The sequence below is a fragment of the Aulostomus chinensis genome, chromosome 17, assembly GCF_037954235.1.
Source record: "Aulostomus chinensis isolate RoL2024-O1b breed Wild chromosome 17, RoL_Achi_v1.0, whole genome shotgun sequence".
Taxonomy (NCBI): Eukaryota; Metazoa; Chordata; class Actinopteri; order Syngnathiformes; family Aulostomidae; genus Aulostomus; species Aulostomus chinensis.
Window position 1 is genome coordinate 6,183,901 of NC_141336.1, and position 17,905 is coordinate 6,201,805.

Consider the following 17,905-nt stretch of genomic DNA (forward strand, 5'->3'; position numbering starts at 1 on the left):
GAATGGTTGTCTGTCTGTATGTGTTGGCCCTGCAATGGACTGGTGACCTGTCCAGGGTTAACAGGAGAAGCGATAGAAAATGGATGGATGGTGAGCAGCGTAGCAGTGAGGTCAAGCTCCCCCTACTATTCATCTACTATATTGCAGGTCCAGACAACAGGGCCATTCCGCATCTTGGTACTCTGACTGCAAGTGAGGCCAGATTTGAGCAAATTTGCACATTTTTGGCAGGCTAGTCGATGCTGGTATCCAGCTTTTTTCACAGCAGGGAGGTTTTTTTGTTTGTTTTTTTAATGAAGTAGAAAACAATGTTTTCATCAAAAGCAATACCCATCCATCCATCCATCCATTTTCTACCGCTCATCCTGTTAAGGGTTATGGGGGGAGCTGGAGCCTTTCCCGGCTGCCTTCGAGTGAGAGGTGGTGAATCCATGTAGGCACAGGGAGAACACGTCCACACAGGAACACCATGTACACGAGCCAGGGCGTGATCCCAGAACCCTCTTTCTGTGAGGTGACAGTGCTCACCACTTCACTACCATGCAGCACCAAAAGCAACACATTATTTAAAAGCTTATTGCAGCATAAACTCATAATCGCACATTTGCTACAGTGATTATGATACACTCGTGCACACACACTCCTGATAATGGTATCAGGACCTGCCAGCTGCTCTGCTGCAGCAAAGACCCCTGTGGAGGCCTCATAAACCTGCGTGTGGGTGGGTGTGTTTGTGTGTGTGTGTGTGGGGGGGGGGGGGGGGTCTCCACATTCATACTAAGCAGATAACATCACCATATCCTGATGAAAATGAACAAATAGGTCACAAAACTCATCTCTTGAATGTGTGTTTGTGTGTGCACGTGTGTGCATGCGCGTATGCGCAATCTTGTTATTACTTCAGCAAATGAGTGAAAGAAATCATCGAAAGAAAACATCATTAAAGATGAGTGCTTCTGTGTGTATTACAGATCCACAGCTGGTGGAAGCTGAACAGACCCATCAGAATGAACTTTGAAGTTCCAGAAAGCAGGAAAAGGCTGATTCTCTCAATACTGACATAGTTATCATCAGACAGTGTCATCTTGCGGTCAAGCATGTGAGAAGGAGACGGCCAGAGTTCATTCTGAGTCTTTATATCAGTGCTGGCTGAGCTCTGAGCCCTGCAGGAGATCTCCCTGTAAGCTGCTGTCTTTAGAAATAAAATATTCTATCTATAAGTGGAAGATGAGTGAAGGTGCAGGGGCCAAACGGCAGCCTTCCATCGACAAAGCTCAGCTGAAACTCATCCTTTTTGCACTCAAAATCACATTTTAAATACATTATTATCACATTCTACCATAAAAATGAAGCAAGAGATGAAACGTGTTCTGGGAAATGTAGGACTTCATGACTACTTTGACTTGAGTAGCGTCATGAGATGAGTTCTGGTCATTAACACGGGTATCCTGATGAGTTCTGGGTGCCCACAGGAAATACAACTGGCAGTTTTCTGAATCTCGTTGATGAGTTTTTAAATTGATGAGGTTGTTTTCTTGATTTTCTTGTCATAATTGGAATCGAGAAGTGGTTCAACACCAGATTTGTATGTCTCAGTGCTTATCACTTCCTCTTATCAATGCAAGCATGCTTTTCGGACAGTCGGACATTGTACATATTACTGTAGTAATGCACCTATGCTGCAGCTAAGGTGGAATGAGTTCTAGGTGCAGATTCATTTCATGAAGAAACATGACAACAATACTAATTGAAAAGTTTGTTAAATCAACTTTTCAAGTCAGGGTGGAAAATTAACATGCACTTCAAGTGATACCTTAACCAAAATGTGTTTTGTCTATCACAAGAAGGTGTCTTGAGTCCCCAAAGGTATTTCCCCCCCTGCTTCTGAATGGAGGAAGAATGAATGGAGAACTGCCCAAAACCATCAGTTTACAAACTATCAAACTCATAATTCGGTGTAATCCACATCTTCATCGGGTATATAATCAGTAATCCATAAATACTTTGATTTGAGAGTAAAAACAAACTGCCTATAATTTTGAGTTTCTGAGGATATTTCATGGCTGGATAGAAACGGATGATACCGCATGATGTGCTTGACAGATTTTGGGCAGTTTTCTAGTTGGGGGCTATGGAGACCAATTACCTTCAAGTTGAGATTACACGGTTAATTCCTTCTGTATTCTGGAGTCACAAAAACTTAAAATGCAAACAGGGAAAAATGTCATTGGGATCTCAAGACACCAATTTATGAGAACCTGGAAGACTAAAAACACTTAACCCAATAAATGTCAATCCTTGAACATACTTACCAAATCCTAAAAATATCTATTTAGAGTCCACAAAATTGGATCTGAGGTACCTTCCATTCTCCAGGGTAATGATGTTATTATATTCATGCTATAATTGATACAAAGGTTGTGTTGACGTCAGAGAATGTAAATGCATGTGAGGGGAGTGCTGTCTGTTGTTATCAGACTGTATAATTTACAGCTCTGCCAGACTTTAACCTCTAAAAAAGGAAGCTCTGTCTACTCCACTCTTTGCTCTGTAGGTGTCATCGCTCGCAGCATGGCGGCTTCTTCCCAGCCTGCTTTGCATATGACTGCAGGCTTCAGGATCAAACGAGAGGAAGTGGTGAGGCAGGCAGTGGTGGGCCCCCATCTGATGAAATATTTCCAGGAGAGGTTTTACTGTACAGCCGGCACGCTCCACATTTACACTCCAGACGAGTGGCTGACACGCTACTTTAAGGCGACTAGCAATAGAGGTGGTCGGGGGTCGCTGTACTGCTTGAGGACTCATTGGCAGGCACCGGAGGAGCGAAGTGTCTCCCGCTGGTGCCCACCGATGGCCTTTGAGCTTCAGGAGAGAATATTCATAACCACAAAATAATACCTCCTCACATCTAAACAGTCTCAGCACACACAATGGTCTGCATACTGTCCCACTTTTGGCTGATGCTTTCATTTCATTGATGTTTCAACAGATCTTCAGGTATCATTATTACCATCTGGTGGCATGGCACAAAGCATTTCCACTTCAAGACTAGAACATAGACTGCTTAATCTTTCAATCACAGAATGAGAAGAATGTTGATATTGATGATCACTTTAAACCGCCTGCTGCATCATCAATCAAGCAAAGCAATTCACACAAAAAAACCTCAGTAAATTTTAAACACTTACTTCACCTTATATACCCCACAAGTCAAAAAATGAGCATCAGCTTTCACCATCATTAGCATCCCCCTACAATAACTACCTCCAGTCCTAAAAATCATTAAATGGTCACAGTTCTCAGATATGTTAACACATGAAGTAAATGGAGGTCATATTTAAAATACTTGAGTCCTTTTTCAACAGTAACTTTTCACAGCTAAACACCTAACTCACTCATAGAGGTTAAGCTTTTCACCTCATAAACGTCTGCCTCACCTTCTTGCCTGATTTCCTGCCCTGTGTCACTGTGAGCTCTTGGTTGCTAACTGAGTTACCATCTTAACTTGCAGGTGGACTTGAACGCAGGCCTGCACCTGTGATGCTGCAATTAGCATCTTCCTCTTCCTCTCAGGGATAAAGGCCAGTAGTCCTTCTGGCAATCTCCTGGCATAGCTACAGTATAAACTGGGCAATAGATTTGGGGGCATGGTAGTATCTGGTCCTGTGATACACTGTTAGACATTAATATTTGATTAAATAGAAGTTGTGCCATTCGTGGACCAAGATGTAGTGACTTCTGTGTATGTCAGTTTCACTTTTGGTTAGTTTTAAATGTTTGTTATGTAGCCAGAATCCAAAGTCCGTCTCATGATAAACTGATGTCTGGTACCAGCTGGATTGTCCTTTGGGGTTACCATAGTTTCCTGTCCAAAACTGTTCCCACACAACAGATATACACAACTGAACATGAAGTAATACTAAAAGAAATGGAGTATATCTCTTGGAGGGAAGTGACATTTACAGTGGTGGCATTTTTAAAGAAAAGAAATCAGTCCTGACCAGTGTTGAGATGGTTTGTGTGAGTCAGTGTGGATTCCTGTTGGACTTTCACAGCTCCTATTGTTGCCGAGGAGGTGGATATAAATACTCTGCCAGCTTCCTGCTTCACCCTGCTGGGGTTCGGTGTTACCGCCATCCCAGCTGAGCACACAACCGGACACAATAGACCGGCTTGGACCGCTTCACCAAGCCCAGCGGCCTTCATGCAGGATTATTACACAAGTCACAAGTCTCCCCCATAGCTGTATTCAGAGCGTGACAGAAACCTCAAACACTCACAGATTTGGAGAAGGGTGTTTTAGGAGTGCACAGAAAGAAAGTGTGATTATTTCTTTAAAACTTAATCCACCACATCCCACACTCCAACAACAACAACAACAACAACAGGTGCCTCATTATTTATTTGGATGCTTCAGTAACTTTTCGATTATTTTTACATAAAAGCTGATATAGAATGTAAAATATACTTATTCCACTGAAGATTCCATTTATAAATGTATAAGATTCACTTTTTGACTTTTTTCTTATTCATGCTTTTGAAACAAATGACAATTTACATGTAGGGATTTTCAAATAAGACAGTTAGAGATTAATCTTCCAACAGTATGTATTTTTAGACACGCTCCACCTTGACCAGTCATGACAGTGCTGGGTATGTAACATTAACAGTAATAAATATCCAGTACCTGAACATGATCAGCTGCCTGCACAAGCAAACATAACATGTTTCAACCACACCGTTACAGTGTGGACACAGTAATTATACTCATCCTCACTTACAAAGTTGTCCATGATTAGTAGCAGCGCTTCTACTCATCAACAAAAATTTGGTTTTATTCACAGACGTTTTGAGGCACTGCATCAAATCACTACACCCAGTCAGGAAAGTAGTTCCGGCATTGTGCTTATTTCTAAAACTAAAATTTCTCTCAATTTTAGATTATTTCATTGTCAGTGTTATTTACACTCACAATTATATTAATTTCCAAGCAAAGAAATTTGAATAAATGTGTATTTGCTGACTTTCGACTAGGGGCATCCCATCCACCGTGACTCATGCTAAGCTAACAAGCAGTAAGCTGGTCTCTGACGGTCTCAGCTCCCCAATGCAGTACAGAGGACAGAGCAGGATCTGTCCTTTTATCTGGCGGTGGTGATGATGAACCACGAGAGCCTTTCTCTAAAACTTGTGTTCCTTTAAGTAAATGCTTTGAGTATATCTACTAGCTGCTGAAATTATTCCCAGAGGCGTGACCAAGTCATTGTTAAAGTGACTGACCAGGCCTGCTTCATGTTGGCATGCATTACTTATAAATATTGAGCTCAGTGTCTTTACAACAATGGGAAACTTGTGTCGACGTACTGTAAATAAAATTATGAATTTTATGAACAACTCGTAGATGAACAACAATAAGATTGGGCTGATTATAGAATGACATTTAAGCTAGCCCGTAATAACGTCGTTGGATGAAGATGACTGACATATTCAAATGTGTGCAGTGTTATTACTTCATGACACGAGGAGAAATGCTGCCTGTGATGGAGCAGCTGGCCAGAAAAACGCCTCCGGTGTATGAAATACCAGCCACCCTGTTCACTGGAGAGAGCAGCCTGGAGATTGAGTGGCGCTGGGAGGAAGGGCAGGCCGTCCTCTCAGCCCATCCCATGCCTCTTTCAAAGCTCTCACACCCTCGGGCTTTACTTTCAGAGTGGGTTTTAAGGAGATTTTCCACAAGAAAAAAAGCAGATTCGTAAGCCCTTGAGTGCTACTTTTGAATGATGTGTGTGAGGGGGAGAGAGGGTGGGCTGCAGGAGTCTTTTCAATGTGATTTCATTGAGCTGTGGTGAAATATAATCTTTATATTGCTCTCTCCTCCAGTAACAGAAACATTGTCGGGTTCAGATGAAGAGCAACACAGGGAAACATCTTAAAATCACACATGAAATCCCCCTTTTCATTAGTTTTAGGTTGTTTTTTTTTTATTTCCCAATGTCACAACCAAACTTCAACAATCAAAACATGTTTAATTTATGATAAAAAAATACTATTTTACATATTACTTATTTGTAGATTACATTAAGCATAATTTCATAAATCAGGTGGTTTTATTATTATTTGAATATTCTCTCTGCCAGATTTGCCACTTTGTCCTCATTTGAGTTTGGCCACAGAATAATTTCTTTTCACTCATTTCTTTTCCTCATAAAAAGGAAGCAGTTAGTATTGTAGGCAACAATGTAGGTGTTAAATGTTTAATCTGGTTGTTTTACTTAGATAAAGTCAATGATTTATTGCCATAGACCATCAATGTTAAGCGGTCACAGCTGCTACTGAGAAGCGAGGCGTTCTATGTTAGCTGTCCCTGCTGGCAAGAGCTCACATCTCTGTCATGTTTAACCACCACAGTGACATTTGAGCCAGTGGCACACCGCAACTTGATTCGCCCATGCAGGCTATTCTTAGCAGTGGACCATTAGCCTAGTTGCACAAAGCCACTTGCCACCAAGTGGCGAGGGAAGTTAACTGTCAGAGCCCACAGTCCCCCACTGTCCTCCCACATCAGCCGCCCACAGTCCTAAATTGCTACCTCAGATGTCCTGCTAGCAGAGTCTGCTTGTATGCTTCAGCACCAGCTGGCACACGTTTGTTGTGATTATTGCCATCAATAATCCCAGGTTTCATTTCATTATGAATTGCATTTCTTGTTCATATAGTTTCTGTAACCACAGCACAGTCATATGGTTATAATTGATAGTTACCTTCGTTCAGAGAGAGAAAGTGAGAATGCATTTCCTCCGTCATATATACCAAAATTTTACAAGGGGTCAAAAGATCATAGTGAGCAGCCAAATCTGAGTAGAAAATTCTGAGTCTAGTAAGGCCCTAAACAGGAGTGTGCCCCTGAGGACAGCAACACAGATTTGTCAGGCTTCTCTGTTCCCCTCTCAATGGACTCCAAGTGTGTGTGAGTGCATTCCCACATCCTTACTCACCCACCTCCCTCTTTGACTTACCCAGGCTGAACCCCTGGGTCTGCTATTAACCCCAGCCCCCCTGCCCTGGGATAGAAATGAACTTTGTGTTTTGATAAAGGTCATTACCAATTACTCCACTTGTCCTGTGTACTGTGGGTTGTGAAAAAGGCCCTTCACAGAAGATTTTTTTTTTCTCCCTACATAAAATTTGAACATAAGCTGGGGTAACACCCAGAGCAAAATAAGCAACAAAGAAACAAGGGAAGAGAGCTGTGCGAAGACCAAAGGTATACATGGAGAGGAGACTTTTTGCTTTCACACCCATAGCTCGGTGGACTCTGTGCAGTTCAAAGAAGTTCAAACTAATATGAAATTTTCACTTGGCCCTGTTTGCTTTCACACGGTCACTTTGTCAAGTTCACCAAATATTGCAGACAAATGTCATGTGGTCAGAATGAAGAGGCCATCTGAACTCAGACATGTCTTTAATAAAGTTAAATATAGAACCCTGCTTTATTTTCTCCTCTATGTGTCTGTTAACCGCAAGTGCTTTTGCCAGATTATTATGAAAGCTGTTATTTACCTATTCACCTTGCACTCCCAAAAATCCTGCATTTGTATCCACTCCCTTCCTTTCCACTCCTTTTTATTCTTGTGTATGTGCTTCTAACACAAGTTAAAAGAAAAAATAAAACTCAACGACTCTTCCTTCCTGTCTCACACCCTTATCATCTGTGTGTGTGAGCAAACTAAATGAACATTTTTTTAGTTCAATTCCTATACTTGATCTGTTTCCTTTCGCACTTCCAACAAATCATAACAGACTTGATCCACATGGAAGGTGGCTGAATCTTGACATTTTGACCTGTAGTCCATGGTACAGACAACTGGGGAGCATTTTTTGGATCAAACTGAAAAGCCAGAAAGATGGGGCTAAAGAACAAAACATGAATTCAAACAATGTACAGATCATCATCATGATTGTATATGGATTTTGTGAATTGCTCCTGAGGTACCGTAGGTGGAAATTGTACTTTAGGTATAGTGCATATTTACATGTAAATCATCAGTAATATTGATTGTCCCTATCCTAAATACACTGAAATGCAGTTAATGCGACATTACTATGATGCATTAAATCAGATCATACATTAGTTTTCTGCGTTAAAGCAATTTTTTTCACCAAAGCAAGAACGAGGGTTAAGAGTGCTGGTACAGAGTACAACAGCACTGGGACTTTTAGCTCTATGTATCAGTACAACAAACCCAGAACCAGTAGTGCTGGGAAGAGTTGACTGACCAAGACTGACACGAGACACTGAACTTTAGTAATCACTCAACAAGAAACAAGTTGGAGAACATGAGGGCCTGGAAGGAGCTGAATGGGTGAGAAGCACTGGGAGTAGGGCTGTGACAAGGACTGATAAACTGACAAGACACAGGTGAGTCTGAAAAAAGGCAGGAAACAGACAAAGACAGGAAGTAACACAAAGTACACACAAGGGCGGTGAACTTCAAAATAAAAAAGAACTGATCAAGGCTGAAGTCACAACATAAAGACAGTGCAAAGATCTAAACCGAGTCCATGGAACTAAAAGTCAGAGAAAATATTTGTGTAAACTCAAAAATGGCCAGAGTTAAGAAAGAAATGTAACACCTCTCCTATTCCCTCTTGCCTTTTTGAACAATTAGAGTATTGTAGGAATAAAAAAAAAAGTCCCCTTGTGGGCCTCAATGACATTTCCTAATCATGAATAAGTGGTTGTTGGGGCTTTTTGACCAATCTATAATATATTTTAGAAAAGAGCAGTGTACACTCAGTCCTGGTGACCATCACTGCTCAGCAGGCTCCGAGCAACATCTTTCAGTTAGGCAAGGTCCCTACTGTATCTCCTCCCCCTGCTCAGCTGCCTCTCGCTGACCCATGCCTGCATCACTACTCTCTGAACAATCATGCCATTAAATCTGCTGATGACACTGCAGCCGAGCAGGGATGAGTCAGCCTACAGAGATAAATGGATGCCTCTCTAGATCCGACAACAAAGGCAATAGTTTGTCTCTGTAAGTCATGGCTGACTTTCAGCCGTATGTCCCTTGGTGAGCTTTTAGTCTGAGGAGTGAGCACAAGGCACTCCACACCTCTGTTTCCAGCAGAGTGATGAGATATCTTTAGGTTACTTGCGTAACCCCTGTTCTCTGATTAGTCATAGTGTGTGTCTCACTATGGCAAACACCCCCAGCCTGACCTCATAAAAAGCTTTAATATTAACACGCCAGCCTGGCACCAGTGCCATCTACTTCAGGAAGGGGTGGGACCCTCAGCCTCCCCTCCTTCACTATACAGCAGGCTGACATAGCATCAGTCATCATTCAAAAGAAGCTCATCTTTACCTAGCCTCCACAGCCAAGAGGGGATAGTCTGGTGAGACACTCACTCATGAGAACTGGGATTATGCAAGTAACCTTAAGTTCTCTTTCATAGCATTTGGTTCTTATCTCACTTTGGGAAAAAATACTGACTCGCAGATTGCTACTTTTTTGGTACTTCACCAAGAAGGAGCCACACCTTAAGTGTCTGAACCGAGGGACTGCATGCACCAGAAGTGTGAGGCGAAGCCCAGCACACCTCCTGAATGGAATCCCCCCCAGCCCCCCCCCCCCCCCCCGCCGCCCTCCCAAACGCAGCCTGTGAGGTAGCAAAGCCTCTTGTAGAATGTGCAAGAATGTGCATGCAGACCAGCTGGGGCCAGAGACCCCTGTCAATATAGGCCAAGGCAGGAGCCCCCACAATTCAGTTGGACAGGCATTGCTGGGACATGGGCTTAGCCCAGGACACAAACAGCTTTTCACCCTTCCTAAGGCTGTGTTCCCAGTCCAAGTAAGCCCATAGTGTACAAACAGGGCACAGAGAATGCAACCACTGATGCTCCTCAGAGGAAAAGGGTAGGGGACAAAAGGCAGAGAGCTCAATAGGAGAGAAGTTTGGGGTAGGCTGTAGACTGACCCCAGAGTTCCTGGGTAGAACTTTGTACATGCATGAAGCACAGAAAAGGCAGGGATCTCACCTATAGCTCAAGCTACAGCAAGCAGTACAGCAGTCTTCAAAGACAACACCTTTAATCAAACCCTAGTGGCTCATGAGGGAACAAGTGGGCATCTAAATCAGTGGGAAGATCCCATGATGGGACCAGTTGCCTGGTAACAGGCAGCTTCCTGCATGCACCCTACATAAAACTGACACAGCAAAGGGTGTTGGCCTATAGTTTTCCATCCAAGCTGATAAGGCAGGCTAAAAAAGCGGTCAGATTGGCCCTTAACAGTTAAGAAAGTCTTACATATCTCAACATGATCCTGAAAAATGACAGGATCACAGCCATTGCAGCACTGACAAGGAACATCCCTGTACCCTGTGCACCAGTTGTCAAACACGTTTCTTGTGTTCAAAGAGAGTCCTCATGGAAGAAGCCCTGGCTCTCTGAATGGTGTCAGAAACACTGAGATTGAACCCCACTGTCGTCAGGTTAAACCATTCATAGGCCAATCCCATAGTGCCAGCCTCTCTGAGCCCCTTGCCTGAGATAGCAGGTCCCTGCGTACTGGTAATTTCCGTGGCAGACCTACCAGAAGTCGAAAAATCTCCTCAGTAACTGTTCACTCGGCCTATATAGAGCCACTAAAATCACTGACAAGCAACTGTGGATATTTACATGATGGTAGCTTGAAAAAACTAACATCAACTTTGGACCATGACGATTTGCAACTTCATGGGGCAAAGTAAAACTACTTTGAAGTACCAAGTATTGTTACTTCTACTAGCTGCTGAGCAGTATTGCTACCAGCTAGGATTCCTCTTTACATTGTCTTGGGATCAAAGCGCCCACTGACCAAGTTCTGCACCCATTTGGTGGACATTTTTAACTTAACACCTGCTAGCACAGTTATCAAAAGGCTTCCGTGAGAGGCAAGAAGATTCCCTTTAAAATGATGACTGATGCTATGTCAGGCTGTTATTTAACGAGGGAGGGAAGGCTGAGGGCCCCACCCTTCCCGACATAGATGCCACTAGTGCCAGCCTTTTGAATCCAGCATAATGATATTGAAACCTCTGATAAAGGGGGCATTTCTCATAGTGACACATGTAATGAATGCTATGAAAGAGAACCTTACCAAATGTGATGTATACAGCATCCTTACCTCTTTTGTTTTGTGATACCCTTTAAAAAAAAAAGTGCAAATGTTAAAAATCAATACTATGAGTTAGATTTCCTCATTTTCGGGGATAAAAAAGGTTGATATAATCTGAATACAAACACATTTTCCTCACAAACATTTGCCAACTGTGTTTGCCAAGTAGCATAATCGTAAAGGTTTGTAAAGATTCCGTACCAACCTACAACCTGTCTGTCTCTTCAGGTTTTGATTTCTCAGCTTTGTTAATTGCACCTGTCAGTTTACAAGAATCACGACATATCAGCAGAGACTGCTGCATTTGCAATGCAAATAACTGTTAATGTGCTAGATAGGACTCATTATGGACGTTTTACATAAATGCTTTACATTCCTGACGCTGGGGTGAAAGGAACTCTTTGCAAGTTAAATCAGTCATTCTGCAGCAGCAGGTGCATTCAAGACAAGACACTCAGCTCTAGTCTCATCAGAAGATGTGACATGAAGGCAGATACATATTATGAATATATTTTAAATTCAAGCAGAAGGTTGGGTTTGGGGCAGCACTGATTTACAAATTGATAGGTCAGGACCTTACAACAAAGGTCTTTTCCCACAAACTCAAATTCTTAAAGAAGCAGCTGTGCATATTTTGTCTTGATAACATTTGATAGGTTTAGAAGAGCCACCTGATTTGATATCATCGAATTTTATCCCCATTCAAGTAAGTCAAGGGCCAGTCTGGGAGGTAGGCTAAGTGCAGTCCAAGTACAGTACAGTACTATGGCGAAAATGCAGTTTGTCTCTCTCATTTGAATGGGGGTAGCCTGTTTTGGGTGTGGGGGTTTTGTTAAGAAACCTGTCAGAGAACCACAGCGCTACAACCCATTATGCTATTTGACTGGATCAGCAACAGCAATCATCTTCCTTTGGTTTGTGTCCTGTGTGTATTTTGCTGAGGTATTTTTTGGGGGGGTCCAATCTCTCCATACTTCCTACATTTTCTGCTCCTCAACATTCAAAGGAACTACATGTGTTTGATTAGACAAATAAAGACACTCAAACTTCCCGTTTCCTCTTTTGTGGCTCAGGAGAACTTCACGGTGACTAAAGATGATGGCTGCTTATCCCATTCACCAGCTTCCTACAGTCATCCCTCATGCTGAGTTTGACATCACCGTGTCACAGCACAAGTTTGGAGAGAACTGATTCTGGATGCTTGCTGAGAAAAGAGGGGAAAAAAAGCACCCGGTCAGGATTTTACAAACAAGAAAGGTAGGAAACATGAAAGCTGACAGAAAGTGAAAAATCTGCAGATTTCATATGGAGGTGCTGATGGTGCAGCGCCTGTAGTAGGGTTGCCTGTAGCAGCCATCGCCCGCACTCAACACACTCCTTTTCTTTGAAAATAAAACACACACACACACACACACGCACACACACACACACGCACACACACACGTCAACTTTTCTAGCAACTTACTTTTCTTTCCCTTGGATAGTGTTCCACCACTGTTCTAGAACAGGAGGGGCTGTTGATATAGGCCATCTCTGGGGTGACCCAGACCCAAGAACTATATTTACAACTATAGCAATATTTTAATAAAACACAAATTTGTGAGCATTTTCTGACAGCTCAGTTGTTGAATTATTATAGTTTTATTACTAGTATTGCATGCTTTGAACTGCCATCCAGAATGAATGCTGCAATCCAGCTCCATGTCCACCAGAAAACCCTAAGAGGAATGGTGTTGTACTGTATACGTATTACCTTTAACCTTGTTTGTGTGTGTGTGTGTGTGTGTGTGTGTGTGTGTGTGTGTGTGTGTGTGTGTGTGTGTGTGTATATGGACTACTGGGCCTTATTCATCCTTAGTGTAAGTGATAAGATTGGATTAGTTGTGTTCAGATATAGTGTCTAGACTGGTGAGACATGTCCCTACTGGAATCAGACATCAGTCACTCTTCAAATAATTGTTTTATGTTACATGAATGTTGTGGTTGGGAACTGATTGGAGTTTTCTTCAACTTTCCCGAAATTTGGAAATACTATTGACAAATTCTCTCTGACTAAAGAACTCTGCTCCTTTGCATTGCAGCAAATGGAAAGAGCAAAGAACGTCATGGTGTGTTTTTAGTCCACTTAAGTGGTGTGACACTTGTCCATGACTGTGGCTTTGTCCCTCAACCCAAACCTGTCATCTAGTCACATTTTGGTCTCTGTCCTGTCTCTGAGTGAAAACAATCTGGTCTCTGGGTTTCCTCTTCACTGACTGTGTGTCCCTTTGGGAGTGTTACATCAGTGGAGCAAAATAGTGTCTTAAAAAAGGCCTCGCTCTTTTGGCAGAGTTAAACCTCCAATGATCTACATTCATTGTTTGAAATTGCAGAGCCATTTTCTGACATCAGATTCCCATGTAGCTGCTGGATATATACAGATATGACATCATCTCATTTGCATTTGGAAGAGGGACAATATACCAGAATACTGCAAGCAGGAAGACAGAGAACACATCACTATTTCCTGTCAGGAGAGGTTCCTTTCCTAGATTTGATCCAAGCTGTCACATTTCACGTCCTTTATTTCATGTCCTTTGGTTAATTTTAGATGTTCAAACCATTCCCCAGTGGGTGTGTTCACTCATATCTGGGTAAGTCTGTTGGAGCTTTGAGGCTCATTAACACACTATTGCACTCGAGGGAATCCACTAGAACCAGCAGGCCTTATTGATCACAGCACAAAACAACTAAAATATAAATGAAGGATTCTCACTGACCAGCACCCACTGTCCACTGTCCACCACCATCCACCCAGCGCAAGATCAGTACATTCCCAAAAGGTTCTCAGAGTGTTACCTGTGAAAAAATTCTGGGAAGGTGATGCAAGTACCTGAACACAAGTCAAAAAGTGAATTATCGGATGGTCCCGGCAAAAAGGTTCATGCGATGTTACTATGGGTTTTGGTAAACCAGGCTGCTAATGTAGACATAGAAAGAACATCCGATGTATATTTGCTAAAATAGCTCCTTAACATTCCTAGCACATGTTCCCCTCTCTTCTCATGAACTCCACAACTAAGCAAATCTGGAAACGTTATGCAGAGGAATCGTAATGATCCATTAATCATTGCAAGAATGTTCTAAATGTTTGTTCAACAACCCATAGTCCAGACTTAATCAAAATTGAATATTCTGCTCAAGTCATACAGGGAACTTAAGACTGCTGGACTTATACCATAACCCCCCCCCCAAAAAAAAGCCTAAAGAACATTCACAGATTCACAGTGCTCTGGACTTCTGGATTATAAAGGTCCCTTCCTGCATTGGAAGGTCACATTTAAGAGGATGTTTCAAGGAACATTCTGGATCTTCTGTGAATAGGGATGGGAATCGAGAACCGGTGCCTATGGAGAACCGGTTCCGTGTCTTTCAATTCCATGGAATCGTTCGGCAGTTTATCTAACGATTCTCTTATCGATTCCAACCAGCACAAATTACGTCACGTAACTTATGCATGTTACGCGCGCTCGATTCAACAAGTACGACTACGTGATTAGGTTACGCTGGTTTAGCACGTGCATTGCAGTCGTAAACATAACAATGGCACCAACTAGGTTCAAATGATGGAAAGTGTGGCTTCACTTCACGAGGAAAAATGACAACAAAGCGACTTGCAGTCATTGCAAGGTGGAGATAACAGCGTCGGGGGGGAATACGACCAATATGCAGAAACATTTGCTCACAAAGCATGCAATCATTTTAAACGAGTGTCATGTTTTTGACATGCTTCGGACTGATGCATCTCAACCCGGCAGCAGCGGCTGCAGTAGCCAAGCTGTGATCACCTCTGCGGTTCCTACGGAAGGAAACTCTGGTCAGTAGCTCCCACTGCCTATGTGCTTCTTTGTAAAGCATGCAACACTAACGTTATGCGATTAAACGAATGGCGTCTGCATTACATATAGAAGATGACCATGACGAGAGAGAGAGCCTGGCTGGCTCGGAGGCTGGCAGCGCTCGCTCTTGCTGCTCACTACCTGCTCTGGCTTCTCCTTTCATTGAGGCAGGCAAAAGTAAAATGCCCCAGGCCAGGGTAGACAAATGTCACTGAGCAGTCACTAAGTTTGTTGTGAAGGGCTTGCATCCATTTGCTACAGTAGATGCCCCTGAATTTCGGTAGGTGAATGTACTCAATTGTGGAGGAAATATTCAGTTGAGACAATATGACTTAGCACAACTGGAGGACCTCCAAGTTAACAAGATGTTTCACTCATTAATTTTCATTATATTTTCTAGGGAGATGACCAAGATTCTCCACCCAAAATACAAAGCCCCAAACAGAGAAAGCTTAACTAACCACTTGATCCCTGCTTGGTATGCTGTCGAAAAGGGAAATCTGATCTCTGAGCTGACACAAGCGTCGAAGGCAGCCATCACTGCTGATGGATGGACAAGTTTTAGTCAAGATCATTATCTCACAGTTACTCTGCACTTTGTAAGCAATGGCCAGGCTAAGGAAAAGGTGCTTAAAACCAAAGCCGTGTACCAAGCTCAGACAGGCTCAGCTGTAACGGAGGAGATTGACGACATCCTAGAGGAATATGGTGTCAGGGAAATGTTGTGGCAGCTACTGTCGACAATGCAGCTAACATGGATGTCGCTATCAAAAAGCTGCAAATTGTGAAATTGCCATGTTTTGCTCATACGCTTCACCTTGGAGCGCAGAAGCTGTACAATTGCACTGCGATTTCCAACTGGGCAGCACGAGTTCGCGCAGTCATTGTTTGGATGAAGAGGTCCCACATGGCAAAAGTTGTACTTAAAGAGAAACAAGACTTACTCAGTAAGATACTCTCATTACATTGCAAGCAATATATGAAAAATATAGACAGATAGGTTACGTGTGCATGTAAATTATTAGATCATGATGAAATTAAATTCAGATTATAATATAAATATTTACATTATGTATGTGTTAACCCTCAGAGCTGCCCAAGCACATGCTCCTCCTGGATGTAAGGACCAGATGGAATTCTTTGTATTTGATGATGGACAGATTCTGTGAGCAGTTTCCTGCTATCCAGGCTGCAGCCATAGACCCACGGATAAGAAAGCCCATGGAGAAGGAAAGGTAATAGATATACTTTTGAAAATGACAATGTGCTTTGTTTTAAAGTCGGACTGGTTTTGTTTTTGAATATTTATGCTTTATATATCTTTTGCTGTTTTGTTTATACTGCAGGCTGGCCAAAATATGTAATGAAGACTTAAGAAAAGCAGAGGACTTTGTGCTGCTCATGCGGAAGCATTATACCTCTAAACTGGCAGTCTCCAGCGACAAAACTCCAACCTGTGGTGAGATCTTGCCCATCTTGCAGAAGCTGGAGCAACACTACACTGTGCAGGAAGGTGACTCTGCCTTCACAAGGAGCATCAAGGATAACATCTGGAATGATCTTTCCAAACGCTACCAGGTACATTATTTCTCTTAAATGAAATAAGAGCAGTAAATAATTCAGATAGTCTAATGTCATCCTGTCCTCCTTTCTCATGTTCTCCTTTTTGAAATTTAAGGGAACTGATATCCAGAGATTCCTGGAGGAGGCAACCAGCTTGGACCCCCGATTGAAATCCAAAGTGAATAATGATGAAGTCTGGGACAGGATCAGGGAAGCAGCAATCACTGCAAACACAGTGGCAGCAACAGATGAGGTATTTGAATTTGTCTATGTCTTTTGATTGCATTTGATAACATTGTGAGAGTGAGACCTTTCATTCATGGCTCTATATTAAAAGTTAATTATGTGTTTACATCACTTCTCAAGCTCCCGGAGCAAGGAGAGACGCAAAGGGAACGCTGTGAAGATGGAGAGGAGGAAGAAGTAGAGGAAGACTATGTATGGTTAACTAACTAATTTATTTGTGATGCCCATATATATTTGCTTCATGTTCATTTAATTTCAGGCACTACCACCACCAGCAAAGCAGAAAACGACAGCCTTGGAGGAACTCTTTGAAGAGGAGGACAACGAGCTGCAGTTATTTCAAAAATCGCAGCCCCTCCTTTCCCTTGGCCAGAGAGTGGATCAGGAGATCCAGCTGTACAGAAGCCTGCCCTCCATCCCCTCCAAGGATAGTGCCACACTATGGTGGTGGAACAAAAGAGATACTCTGCCCCTGCTGTCTGGACTGGCTGAACACTTTCTGTGTGTGCAGGCTTCCTCCACCCCATCTGAGAGGGTGTTCTCCGCTGCTGGAGACACCATAAGTCCAGAAAGCTCACGTATCCTTCCTGAAAAAGCAGACATGCTTATTTTTCTGCAAAAGAATTGTTAATTCTTCAAAGTATTTGCACTACGCACTGTTCTGTTGTATTTGACAGTATTTATCTTTTTTATTATTTTTGAGTGCTATCAGCTCATATGTCTTTTTAAAAAGGAGGATTTTTTAATTTCTATTGGAAAAATGTTTTAGTAAAATGTTACACATTCTTGTGTATTTGCCACAGTTACATGTTGCCACAGTTAACATCTAAGCTTTGGGCCTCTTTTGACCTCGTTGTGAGATTGTAAGGTTGTGACTTCTTATTAGAAACAAACTTGATGCCAATCAAAATGTTTGTTCCTCTTTTTCCCCAAATTAGAATCGATAAAGAATCGAATCGTTAAGCAATATCGATAATGGAATCGGAATTGTAAAAATCTTAGCAATTCCCATCCCTATCTGTGAATATTCAAGAAATATTTGGGAACATACACAAC